The sequence below is a fragment of the Mus musculus genome, chromosome 4, assembly GCF_000001635.26.
Source record: "Mus musculus strain C57BL/6J chromosome 4, GRCm38.p6 C57BL/6J".
Classification (NCBI taxonomy): Eukaryota; Metazoa; Chordata; class Mammalia; order Rodentia; family Muridae; genus Mus; species Mus musculus.
The window spans coordinates 147,442,537-147,456,353 of record NC_000070.6 but is presented as its reverse complement, the minus strand read 5'-3'; the positions used below and the strand labels follow the sequence as shown (position 1 = coordinate 147,456,353).

General features: G+C 40.5%; 1 protein-coding gene and 2 pseudogenes across 2 annotated transcripts in view; all 3 read right to left on the bottom strand.

Moving 5' to 3' along the window:
• Zfp982 (zinc finger protein 982) overlaps positions 1-13,240 on the bottom strand; it is a 72,951-nt gene extending 59,711 nt beyond the window's left edge. Inside the window, exons 1-2 of one of the 2 annotated variants that reach the window (NM_001371348.1) lie at positions 12,815-13,240; positions 4,548-4,640 (exon numbers count right to left, since the gene is read on the bottom strand). The gene's annotated coding sequence lies outside the window, so the exon portion shown is untranslated. The remainder of the gene's footprint in view (positions 1-4,547; positions 4,641-12,814) is intronic. The other variant, NM_001371349.1, reaches the window with a different exon arrangement.
• On the bottom strand, positions 11,770-12,024 carry Vmn2r-ps19 (vomeronasal 2, receptor, pseudogene 19; annotated as a pseudogene).
• On the bottom strand, positions 12,324-13,331 carry Gm13161 (predicted gene 13161; annotated as a pseudogene).

The window sequence follows — 13,817 nt, the reverse complement described above, 5'->3', positions numbered from 1 at the left end:
CATATTTGTTCATGAATAAAAACATAAGAACTCTTTCTGAACATCAAGATACTATTACTACACAAAGTTGTCATGACCATGGTATAAGCAAATATTCAGCATGTTTTTGTATTACATTGACCTTATAGTTCTCTCATGTCAAATATTTCTCTTAGCTTTTAGCAGGTATACAGGTGGTCTCTTTTGATGCCCCTGCCTCATTAGTTTATATTGAAACTGGGAAGTAGCAGATGATGGAGTACCATAAAAAGTCATACACAATTAATGAGAACTAACAGGGGAAAAAATGATATCCTAGGAACAAGTGAACAAGAAAACTTTCTATGTCTTAACACTAGGCCCAACAATAAGCAAGTATGGAAATCAAGGCCTGCAGGGTATCTTTTAACACTGTCTGAGACTAAATAGATGTAGCACCAAATTCACAAATTTCTTTAGAAAATCCCTCAATCATCTTGCACAGAGAACATTGCAGAATACAGAAAGTAGGGAATGTGGTGCAGTCATCACACAAAGCTGTCTGTACCGGGATGCAAAAGCAAATGACCATAAAAATATGCATGAATAAAATAATAAAAAAATTCTCTCTAATGGATATAGAAAATGAACTCAACTTGATTTCATGCCATAGATGCAAGACTGTTTCAAGAAGCACAAACCAAATAACTCAAGGCACAAAGTACATACAATCAGTGAGAGAAGACTCTCAACCATGTCAGTATATCTAAGAAAGGCCTGAGAGAAAAATATCACAGTGGATCACTATGAAAGCTCTGAAGAATGTGGAAGAGAAAGAACATCACTCAGAGGTCCTGAGTTCAATTCCCAGGAAACCATCTTTAATGGGATCCGATGTCCTCTTCTGGTGTGTCTGAAGACAGTGACAGTGTACTTACATACATAAAAGAAACAAATCTTAAAAAAAAGAAAGAAAGAAAGAACATGACTGAGTCTTATAAACATAGTAGCCATCATCCTAAACTTATCACTACAAAAACCAAAGACATCTGTCATCCTCCTATTCTACTAAGCAGAGAGAGACAAGGATGTGCAAAGCCTCCACACTAATTTTCTACAAAGGCCATTCACCTGAAAATGCTAGCACCAGGAGATTTAAATAGCACAAATTAAAGAAAACTTTAGGAGCTTTGAAATACCTCAATTAGCAAAGAAAATGGATAGTACAAATACTCTACCAGAATGTTTCTCTGTAAATATTCTAACAGCTGTAATATGCATGAAAGAAATGAGGATAATCCCTAACTCATGTGATGGGAAATTGAGTGGTAAGAGGACTTTCTGTAGAACGGAAATGTAGATATAGGGAAAAATATAATGCTGTCATAAATTTATGATATGTAAATCTCTATGACCCAGGCATTTGAAGACAACATCAAATGGGCTAGAAAAACTGGGCAAAGGAATGCATAAATATTCAGGGAATAATCAGGACATTTTTACAAAGCATGTCACTTTATGAATCTTGCCTGTGACATAAAGGGTGAGTATTGTTGTCAACATTTCAGCAACAATCTTAAATTCCTGCACAATTGATGTAAGTTAGGCTTTAGTTTCAATAACAGTAAATACATGGAATGAATATATATCATGGAATTGTTTTTGTCTGTGTGTATAACATGAAAAGTACATTTTTCATCTTATGGAGACTGAACAAGAGCTCATTCTAAGATGGAAAGAATAACCCATGGTATTACATCCACCAAGAAGTCAATAAGAACAGTAGGACTTTGACTTTAAAACTTGACACTGGCATTTCTTCAAGTATATACCTGACTCTGAAGAGATTTAATTCTGTCCTTATCAGCCTTGTGGTCAATTTTTACTATCACTTGTTTCATCCCAATATTTTGAAAGTGGACAAACTATAATAGTAATGGGTAGTGTGTTCAGACACTGGGATTCTTAAGTAGAAGAATAACATAGCATACAAGCTTAGCATTCCCTAGGGAAGGCTATTACAGATTGGCTTCCTCTACTCCTAGATGTATCTGGCTTTTGTCACATCTAAGTGCTATAACAATGTACATCTCTTTTCCTTTTGTCTTGTCCTGTCCCTTACCATTAGTGTGGTGACATAAAAGTAGCATACAGTAGTAATAAATAGTTATACATAGGTTAAAAGCAAGAGTGAATGAAATAATATTTTTCAAACCCTGAGAGAAAATAACTAGCAATCCAAAGTAAGTGGCTACTAGTATTCACAGTACATAAAGTAAATTTGAATGTAGTAATTCATTAGGACATGTTTTTTAGTCAAAAACCTGGTTAGAGCTGGGCAGTGGTGGAGCATGCCTTTAATTCCAGCACTTGGGAGGCAGAGGCAAGTGGATTTCTGAGTTTGAGGCCAGCCTGGTCTATGAAGTGAGTTCCAGGATAGTCAGGACTGCACAAAGAAACCCTGTCTCGTAAAACCACACAAAAACCACAAAAAGAAAACAAACAAACAAACAAAAAAACTACTTAGAAAATGAATTGATGAAAGTATGCACAAAATAACGCATACATTTTTCATAAGGTCATAAGAAATAAGAAATTTCTTGCTAAGAATGAATAAACACAGGAGAAGTAGTAAGTATTTCTCATATACAACACAATAAAGCTCTATCCCACACAAGGAATTGAGAACAAAGTAAACATACTTTACCACCTAAACTGCCAGCAAAATCTTCCAGATTAAAAATCCTAAGGAATACAATCTCACAAGGAACAGAATATCATCGACCGATCTTCAAAGAACATTATAATAAAATCCCAAGTAGAAGTCAGAAAAAATGAAATAGGTATCAACATATTGAAGAATAGTATATGTGGATCTTGGTTTTCATTTCAGAAGGAAAAAATTGTACAGAAGTAAACTGACATCACACTGTGTAGCGATACTTGAACCTGTTGTGACTTAGGGTGCAGTTCAGCCCAAGACACAACATTAATCGCTCTGGTTTTAGTACAGGCAAGACCTTAGTATTCACTTTAATCCAAAATAACAAAGGTACAGTTTATATGTAGAAGAACACACCTGTGTTTGAAAGCAATGTCTAATTGAATGACAGAAAATATGGAATATTAGAGAAAGATCTGACAGAATAGGATATGCCCAACTTTGCTGTAATGAGAGAGGAAAGAGAAGCTACTTGAGACAGAGAAAGACATTACACAAAGAAGAGAATAATAAAGGAATACAGTAGAGTGCATGGGCTGCAGTACAGTACAGTTGAGAGAGTAGATCCACAGAGAGGGAGAAGGACACAGTTTTACTGGGAGAGTTTTACAGAGTCAGATTGAAGATAGAACATGCTAGGCATGGGCAAAGACAGAATGAGCAGGAGAATGAGAAAGAGCCAGAGGATTACAAAAGATTTCGACAGTTAATTTAAGGCCTAGTAGAACAATTCAGTGTCTGAGAGAAGAACTCAGCTGGGAGAGGAGTGTGAGCTGGAAAAACAGAATTGAATCAGCCAGGTAAGCATTGAGAAGGAATAAGAAAAGGTGGGGGCTTATTCAGCAGCAAATTTCAGAGGCTGAAAACACACCAGGCCTAGATAATACTGTATGTAGAGTAGAAGCTTACATGACTAGGCCTAGGTTAATAGATGCAGGCAGGAATCCTCCCAAATTACAGTGACAATAGGAGAATGAAACTTACTTATACAGCCCTGTGGTAAAAAGTAGACACTGCTCAGTATAAAAGCTCTCAAGAATATAAGAGAAGAAACATACCTCAGAAATAAGACAGACTCAAAACTAAAGCAAACAGTACAGAGAAGGTCAACAATAATTATTCCACTCTAATGGGGACTAATGCAACACAGAACATCAATAAGAACACAGGTCAAGGACAGGAAAACATTTAGAGTGGACAGAATAGGTGATTCAGAAAGCAAGTAGACCTTCTGGAGAAAACCACCTCATATCAGACCATTCACTCTCAGCAGACATCTTACATACCATGGTGGGAACTTCCATAGTGACAAAAACTGCTAGGAAAATTGGGGCAGGAAGCAGAGCTAATCCATATCATACTCAGGTTTGCAAGCTGCTTGCTACAATCTGAATCTGCCAGACAAGGCATGGAAATTTTTATGACAGTGGCAAGACTATCTGTGGGTAACAGAAGGTTTTCTGGTTCAAGCTCCACAAGAAAAAAAAATACATAGGTTACAGTGAAAATCTGCCTGAAAATTCATAAGGAAGGTCACAGGCCCTAGGAGGGAATCTACTGCTGACATTTGCTTTATGTATAAATTGCCCTTGTCACAACCATAGCCTGATGATGCTTTCAATCTGGGTAAAAGAAACTTTAATTACAATGGGCAACAGTGATTTCCCAGAATCAAAATTAATTTAATATTAACATCAAGTGTCGAGTGGAGTGACAGCACTGCCTACCACGGGAAATCCACATCATCATATCTATTATTCTTTTCCAGAATCATTAAGGAAATAGAATCTGGCAAAATCAAATTCATGTCCTCTTTCTACTCACAGGTGAGCCCCACTCCACCCCTTGTTCAATACCTCTAACATACCTGGATCCTTCGCGAGAATCTCCTTGACCTTAACCATCAGGTGCCCTTAGTGTTGATTTACAGTTATGCACATTTGGCTGAGCATATGAATACCTGTAAATGGGAAAATATTATTCAGACTGAACCTGGAACTTTTCATGGAACACAAATGAGAGATGTCAATACATGATAAAAGGATAAACATGAGGGAAAGAGAAGAAATTATGAAAATGTCTCTTTTTCTCTGAGTATTTCAGTTTACCCTAGAGATGTGTAAGTCAGTCACACAGTTAACACACATACAGAGTCCTTTTTCCAAGTAACAAGGAAGAAAAGCAGGGGAAGACTGGAAGAAAATTATTCTGATCCACACAATCCAGACAGTTAGACTTCACCAACACGAGGTCTGTGAAAAAAAGCCCTAAGTTCAGGGTCTAAGCATTCCCACACCTGCAAGAAGTCCACAGTGCAGAACTCAACAAACCATGAATGTGCATGGGCTTTTCATGAAGTAAGGAGTCATTTTTCTTCTGTAAGTGAGCAACCATAATCATTCCAAAGGTGCTGTTTAATTTTGTCTTAATCCATAGTAAGTTTTCCACTTATTAAAATATCTTTGCCTGAAATCATTCTCTCACAGCATGCTGGGCAGAACCTTGGAAGGAATCAAAGAAATTCAGGAGGAATGGCTAACTGGGGTGTCTGTTAACATATCAATAAAGTCATAGTTGGGTAGGTGTTTTCTTGGCTCCTGTTTATCTCTTGGCCTGCCCCTCTGTCCTCCATCTCATCCTCAATTCCCCTCCCCCCACCTGATGGCCTGGTGCAGTTTGGAACCAGCCAGATATCTCTGAATGCTTTCTCCCTCAGACTGAAAAGCCAAAAATTAACTGCACCACCAGCACAAGAACCAGGTATCTTTGTGCATTGCTGCAAGTTGCATGTCTTAGGAAAATAATAAAGCCTCACGGGAAACTACAGTGGCCTATTAAACTGCCTGTAGCATGTGACCAAATCCATCTCTTGGTCAGGATGTATTATTTTATAAAACTTGCCCACATGGTACAATTAGTTTTTCTCTGGCGACACTCTGGGTTGACAGAACCTACTATGTATCTTCTCCTCAGCTGTACCTTGCTGCAATCCTGTCTTCATGTTTTATTCAAACCTAACGTGTAACATTAATAACTGAGCCTATGAAGACACATTTCTCAATGCTGTATTTACATCAAAGACTGCATATACCTCAGTGTTAAACTAACAGAGATTATAACTTTGCTAGGTTAATATTAATATGTACAGCGACATGACAATTAAAAAGTGAAACATAAAAACAAAAAGTAGGCCTTTAGGGACAGGCTTAATAATAAGATCTTTGTGACTCAATGCCCCCAAGGTATGCTAACCATAAAACAGAAATTGAATTACAGGAGCTTTATAAAGGCTTTTGCAAAGGCAAACCTCCAGGTATACAAACTCCAGATGCAGCCAAGGATCTCCGAGGATATTTTAGAAAAATATTCTGGCAAAGAAAGTCACCTTGACCCACCCTGACCACTCCAGGAACTCACTGTGCAAATGTGCTATTGTTACTGAGACTCATAGACAACTGTCTTGACTTTCCACTTAACTGGTACTTTTGGTATTTTCCAACAACGCCCTCCCCATCCCCTTGACTTATGGTTTCTTCCTTTAAATACCCCCTTACCCAGCTACTCTGCACACCACAGTCCTCTAGCCCTGCATGGTATATGAATGTGGACCTGAGAGTTCTCTTGAAATAAAAGTCCTCTTACAATTTGCATCAAGACCCTTTCTTGCAAGTGATTTGGAATGTCTCCTCTCCTGAGTCAGAACGTGGGAGAGTCCTCACGTTTTGGGTCTTTCAAAGATACTTTATAACGAATATTTTCGAATTCAATCAAATCTGCACTGGTCCCTATATGACAAATACTTACAAAGCTCTCTCGGGATGCCTACTCAGTTCCCTGGAGAAAGGGAAATTAAATGGCAAATGGAGGAACAGGGGAGTTAAGAAAGCATGAACGAATTTGAATTACAGGAGTTTTATAAAGGCTTTTGCAAAGGCAAACCTCCCGGTATACCAACTCCAGATGCAGCCAAGGATCTCCGAGGATATTTTAGAAAAATATTCTGGCAACCATAAAATTGATTAAACCAATCATGAACCCAATTCACAGGATCTCAAACTTCTTGACAATGGTAAGATATCCACAACAGAATTATGAGAGTTGCGGCAGAAAATGAACCCCTGCTCCACGCCCCTGCTCAGCTCCTGCCCGTTCCCCAGTCCAACAGCTCCTCTGACCTGAAAGGTGACAGGACCAGCTGCTCAGTGTCCTAGGAGGAGCAACTGCAGCTTAAGGAAGTTTTCCGGTCCGCAAACACTGAATTGTGAGAATGGCGGCAGAAAATGCACCCCTGCTCCACAGGCCTGCCAAGCTCCTGCCCGTTTCCCAGTCCAACAGCTCCTCTGACCTGGAAGATGACAGGACCAGCTCCAATATGTCCTAGGAGGCCAGCAAAACAACTGCTCCTTAAGAAAGTTTTCAGGCACCGCAAATACTAGGCACTAGTCTCCCGCCAGGACTTCCTGACCATGAGGCAGCAGAGATGCAAGAAGAAAGGTTAAACCGCGGAATTTTCCCTCATTCTGCCTAACCCCGCCTTCTGGACCCGCCCAAAATTCAACAGCTTCCTGGAATTCTTCTAAGCCCACCTACTTATGTACCTTTTAATTAATTAGCTTCCCACTTCTTCACAGCAATTTTTGTTTTTTTGGATTTTTGCTTGCTTGCTTCCTTGCTTGCTTGCTTGTTCCTTTGCTTTTAATTTTTCTTTTTCTTAAACTCATCTAATCGTGCAGGAATCCCACACTCCCCATCAGGAACCACTCCTCCAACTCTGTTGCCTTCCACACAACTCCCCAGGACCTACTCTGCACAGCTTCTTCACAAAGTTGCTGCCAGACTAGACCAGAGCTGGATGTAGTAGGACACTGCACCTGGGTTCTGAACCCTTCAGATACAATGGATCCTGTCTAACTTCTCATATTGTGCGTGTAGCCTTCTGGGCTATAAATGCAAAAAATTAAGCAGTCCCTTTGAACTCTGATGCTCAGAACAGATACCCAAAACAAACAAAAACGTAGATAAAATGTCCTTGGCTCAAACCACAAACCATAGAGGTATCCAATAAGGAGCACAATTTATGTGATACCCAAGACAAAGAATTGAAAACCCACAGTCATGATCAAGGGCATTAAAGTTTGTAAACCATGTGAATCCACTCAGACAGGAACAAAATGAATCTTGGGTAAGAAAATAATACCAGATGCCTGAAGGAAATAAGGACAATATAAAATATTAAAATTGAGTTCAATAGGTGGTTAGAAATGCTAAAAAAAGAAAAATCCTGAAGAGAAAATGCACTGAGGCAAATAAAATTGATACATAGAGAACCTGTGGGAGACAGATTATCAGACTTAAAGAAAAAGTAGAGGAGGTGGATGCCTCAATCAAAGAAAATGGTGAATTAAAATGATGTTAGGTCAAGGCACAATATTATTTACTGCTTGAAGGATGAGGCAATAAAGAGAAACTCCTTCGAAAAACTGTCCTGATCTTTGTCAAAAAAAAAAAAAAAGTAAGGAAAGGAAGTAAGAAGGAAGAAAGAGAGAGAAAGAGAGAGAGGGAGAGAGAGAGAGAAGAGAGAGAGAGAGAGAGAGAGAGAGAGAGAGAGAGAGAGAAAGAAAGAAAGAAAGAAAGAAAGAAAGAAAGAAAGAAAGAAAGAAAGAAAGAAAGAAAGAAAGAAAGAAAGAAAGAAAGAAAACAGGAACAAAATTACAATACATACTGCACTGTTTGTTCATACATGGTTAGATTGTTCCCTGTAACACTCTGACACCCATGCATGTCAGTATAAGTGGGGGAAAGGAGAACCGAGATTTACCCAAGTCTCATTAGACTATTGCTAGGAAGTCAACTGTTTTCATGATTATAATGAGTTCCAGAATTCTCATGTGACCTCTTAGGTTCAAAACCTGTTGTGATGATTATGAGAGGTTAAAATGGATTCTAGCTCAGCATGGAGGTGAGAGCTCAGAAGCACAAACCCAAACCTGGGGGTCTGACTTTAAAGAACAGGGTTCTGTGCCCATGGACACCTTTCAGATGACAGGGCTACTTGTTTCCCATTGGGGTGAATTTTAGTTTTTCCCATATTGTACTTATGCTAAAAAAAAGTCACAAGCTAATTGATTCCTCATATGTGAATAGATTAAACATACTAGTGATTAATAATGCATCTGTGTTGAGTTAAGGAAAGAAATGAAAGCCTTTTCCTCAGAGGCATTTAACTGAGTGTGAGTACAAAGTTGAATTCTCTACTTCATGTTCCCTGTGCTTCCATCCTCTGTGTATCTGTTCAGTTAGTTTAAATCTGTAACTTCCTGAAGGCTGCTTGTATAGCTCTCCCTTTCTGTCTGCCTTTTGTCTCCATGTTGGTGTCTGTGTAATCTGTTGTCTATTTGTATCTCTCTGACTGGCCTTGAGAGAGAGCTTTGGAGTGCTTCTAGAACATCAAGGGATCCATCACATGGGGAAAGAATGGGATAGTGAATAGTAATATTTTATAAAGGATTAGGTAACTGGCTCCAAGTGGTCAAGTGGTCAAGACAACAGACATTTATAAACATGACTTTTATCAACCAATACCCATAACTGTATATGCATTTTTGAACTATGTTTTAAGCCTCTGTATTTCATGCTTTCATCAAGTGACACTCATGCAGTTTCTGAGCAGGACTTGAAAAAGTACATAAATTACCATTGTATCTATGCATCAAGTTAGGTTTTAAAAGTTGATATCAAGAGAAGTCAAAGGAGAATAATGTTAGTTTTTACGTTGTTCTTTGAAAAGTGTACTAAACCCTCAAGTTGAATAAACAGTAGGATCACAGCTTTAAATCTTAAATTTCTTCAAGTTTCCTTAATTCTGGTTGTGAGGTCCAGGAAAATTCCCCATCTATTACAAGTTAAGATGTTTTATATAATACATTGTCACACGTACAGTTCTGCCAATGCATAGGAAAGCACCATGGAGCAAGACTCCATGGAGTCCTGCTGGATGTAGTCTTAGTAAGATGTTCACAAAACAAAACAAAAAAAAATTTTTTTTAAAGTACCAGCTTATAAGTGTATGAAGGTGTTTCAAATGAAATCTCTGAATTCTGAAAGAGATGGAGTTCCAGTTGATCTTGTCTTTTCCACTGTGTTACATCAAGAAAGTTGCTAGCCAAAGTGGTTTCATAAAAATATCCAAAGAATGCTGGCCACTGACAACAAAAGGGGTTGCTTTTCACAAACTGACATTAAGTCGTCATTGCTAAAGACAGGGCTGACACAAAACACTGTATATGAAAAGGTCAAACTGGTGCCAAGAACATTGACTCTTATGTTCCAGTGTCCTCCTTATGGAAGGTGCTTTGAAACGTACACAAGGTGAAATATATACACAGAACCAACCAAAATAGACGTTGATCTATAATTTTTCCTTCCAGCAAAATAGGCTTAGGGCAATGATGTCATGAATTTACTGGGAATAACCAATCAATGTCTAATTTGACTTAAATACCAAAAGCACTCTGGTTAAATGTTATATATCTATATACACAAGTGTGTGTGGACATGAGTATACTGGGAGTGTTTGTGGACACACCAGTGTTATAAATAGTTAAAAAGGTTTCTATATAGTGTAAAGCATAAAACTTTCATTGGAGCAGTCTCCCAGCTATCATTTAGAATTAAGACAATTCAAGCCTATGACCTCATACATAGATACCTCTTAACCTCTCTCCTGCGTCGTTCTCATCTATCTGTTATCTTCTCTGTCTCCCACTAAATCTCCTACATCTGCATTCTCCTCTCTACATCTCTTTTAATATCCAGAAATTCCACCCTCCAATTCTTGTCCCAGGAATTGGATGTCAGGTTTTTTTCTTAGAAGCAATCAGGTGTAAAACATCACCAGAACTTCTCTGGATTGCCTCAAGGCTTAGAGAGCTGCTTGCCATTCAAGTATCTCAGCAGGGGTGGGAGGAGTATTTACAAATGTAAAGCTGGTGAAGGGCCATAGAAATGACAATATCAAGATCCTGCTAGTTCTCTGCCAATAAAAATTTGAAAATACAGACACACCCACTGAAAAGGTTAGGAAATTCACCTCCATACATGTGGAGAATCCAAGCAGGCCAGAAGAGGAAATTGGGGACCACAGGTTGGAATGTCACTTTGATGTAGAGTAGTCTGACCTCAAATGAAGAGGAATACACCTGCCACAATGTTCTGATTGCTGGGATTATGCCAGCAGCACTTGCAAGTTTTATGTCTATAGAGTCAAGCAATGTAATCACACTTTGTATATCTCCACAACATAATTTATATTCTAGAAAACATCTTTTGACTGTCTTTCCATTTACACTAACACAACATTAACATCCTACGAACCAGAAACAACCATAAAATATATTTTTTCTGTAGAGGGCAAAAGGAAATTATGGTCAAGAATAAGCTCTAAGTTAACCAGGGATGTAAAACCACAGCGTTTTCTCTTCAGTGCAAGAGAAGTACACTTTTTTTTTAAACCAGAAGTAAAAGAATGGATGTAGTAAGCAGTTTGGTGACCTGTGGTAGATTGTAGTGGCAGACCACACCTGGAAGTCCCAGACTATTAAATTGTCCCAGACAATCATCCTAGATCATTGTTTCTCCATCAGTACAAACCATACTTGGGGGATATAGGACATGTACCTTACAGCTTGGTGTCGTTTACACAGTATGCTTGATCCTCCTCTAGGCTCTTTAGTTTCAGAATCCAACTTTAAAGAAAGACTCAGCCGGGCATGGTGGCACACGCCTTTAATCCCAGCACTTGGGAGGCAGAGGCAGGCGGATTTCTGAGTTTGAGGCCAGCCTGGTCTACAAAGTAAGGTCCAAGATAGCCAGGGCTATAAAGAGAAACCCTGTCTCAAAAAACAAAACAAAACTACAACAACAAAAAACAAAAAACAAAAACAAAAAACAAAACCACTCTGAAATCCAGAACCAAGATCTACTTGGCCAAAAGTTTAGGGAAAAAAATCCCAGTCTATGAACCTATGAACATGGTTTGCCTCACGATAAAAATAACTGAGTTTGAATGGCCTGTGAATATTATGAAGCCAAGGAAAGAGAAGATGAGAGAAATGGGCAGAATGTAGATGAGAGAGTGCTTACTGGCTTTCCAGATGGAAGGTGCTGGGTGAGTCACAAAAATCCCAAGAATCAGACCTCTGAAGGCAGGGAAACATAGATGCATATAGGCCAGATCCATTCTCAAAGGGTCTCCATAGGCCAGAGATGTCAAAGGTGTATGGATGCAATAGTAATCTATGCTCTGTGATGGTGTGCCAATCCTCTGAACACTTCACGCACTAATAAACATGTGATGGAGAAAAGACATTATCACCGCTGGGAATGGTGGCCCACGCCTTCAATCCCAGCACTTGGGAGGCAGAGGCAGGGGAATTTATGAGTCCAAGGCCAGCCTGGTCTACAAAGTGAATTCCAGGACAGCCAGGGCTATACAGAGAAACCCTGTCTCAAAAAAACAAAAAAAACCCAAAGAAACAAACAAACAAAAAAAAACCAAACAAACAAACAAAGAACAACAAAACAACAACAAAAAGACAGTATCCTCATTGCAGCTTCCACAATCACAGGTCACTTTCAAACACTGGAACCCATAGAAGAAGGACTGTTTTGTTGAGCAGAGATGAAAGTGAAGCAGAGGCCAGCTCCCTGTGGTGCCAACTGCTCTGTGTCAAGTCGCAGTTTTGCTAACATCACTGACATGAGGGTGGGCAGAGCAGACTGCTCTTCTGAGGCCTCCTTTGCTGCACTGCCATCTAAACCATACAGAGGCGGTTCTACTCGAAGCGGTAAGGGATTGGATAAGGAATGTTGCCGTGAGGATCATGCATCTGGTGGAACACTTCTGCCAGGGCTGGTTCCTGGCCCGCTTCCCCCAGCAAACTCAAAGGAATCACTAAGTTTATGTCCCCCTAGAAGTGCCTTTCCCTTGCTAGTGTCATATGGCTCAGCTTTCCTTTTCCGATTTCGCAGGTCATTCTGCTTTTTCTCAGGAGTCTCTACTTCTTTATCACTCAAGGACCCCACGCTGCACAAACTCTGGTTGGAAGACACACTGTTGAGTGGTCCCTTACTTACACCAACTCCAGTGAACCTGGCCTCTAGTAATTCCTGCCTTCGTGGGTCCAGGCTATGCAGTTCTTCCATCTTTTCTGCCGCCGCTGCCGCTTCACTCTCCTCTCGGGAGGGGCCCCGACCCGACCCGGCTGCTGACCGCTCCGCTCTCCCCCTGTGCAGGCCCGGGGCGGAGCCGGGGCCTCTCCTGAGCGCCGCAAACCCGGCCCTGGCAGTCGCCGCCCCGCCGGGCTCCACAACAAGGCGGGCTGGGGAGAGGGGTCACGGAGGCCACAGATTCCCCGAGCTCGCGTATGTAGCCAGGAGGCTGATGCGTGCTCGGGCACCGGCGGCTGCCAGGGGGCGCGGGGCCGGCCTCCTGGAGCCGGACAAAGGCCAAGGGAGGCGCAGAAGGGTCTGGGTCGGGCCGAGAAGTGGGGGCCCGCTCGACTGGGGGCCACTCGGGTGCGGCGCGGAGGGCGGGGTGCGGGGTCGAAACCGTTAGTGCCCAGGACCCGCCTCCGGCCCCTTAATCCAGATCCACTCCTCAAGTGAGCTTTCTAGTAAGCTACCTGAGTTGGCTAAGTGGGTCCCCTTAGTAAGCTACTCCTTAATATTTCTGTTTCTCGGGGGGAGGGTATGGGGGACTTTTGAGATAGCATTGGAAATGAAAATGGGGAAAATATCTAATAAAAAATATTAAAAAATATTTCTGTTTCTCTAAGTCTGTCAGATGACCCCGGGGCAATAAGCTGAATACCAGTGCTCCAACATGTTGAAGTAAGGGACTGTCCAAGTGATCCGTGATCTCTGTAAATTGGCTAAGTTTTGGAAGCTGTGTTAGGCTTTCTTTATATTTTCAGTTAATATCAGTCATTCTTGGATTTCTGATGGGGTTGAAAAACTGCGTAGTCTCCTAGCCAACCCAGGTTTTTTTCTTTGAGAGGAACAGTTCTGAGAGGATGGTTTTAAGATGGCATTCAATATAAAGCCAAGATATATGCAGATGTAGAATTATAAGTCTTTT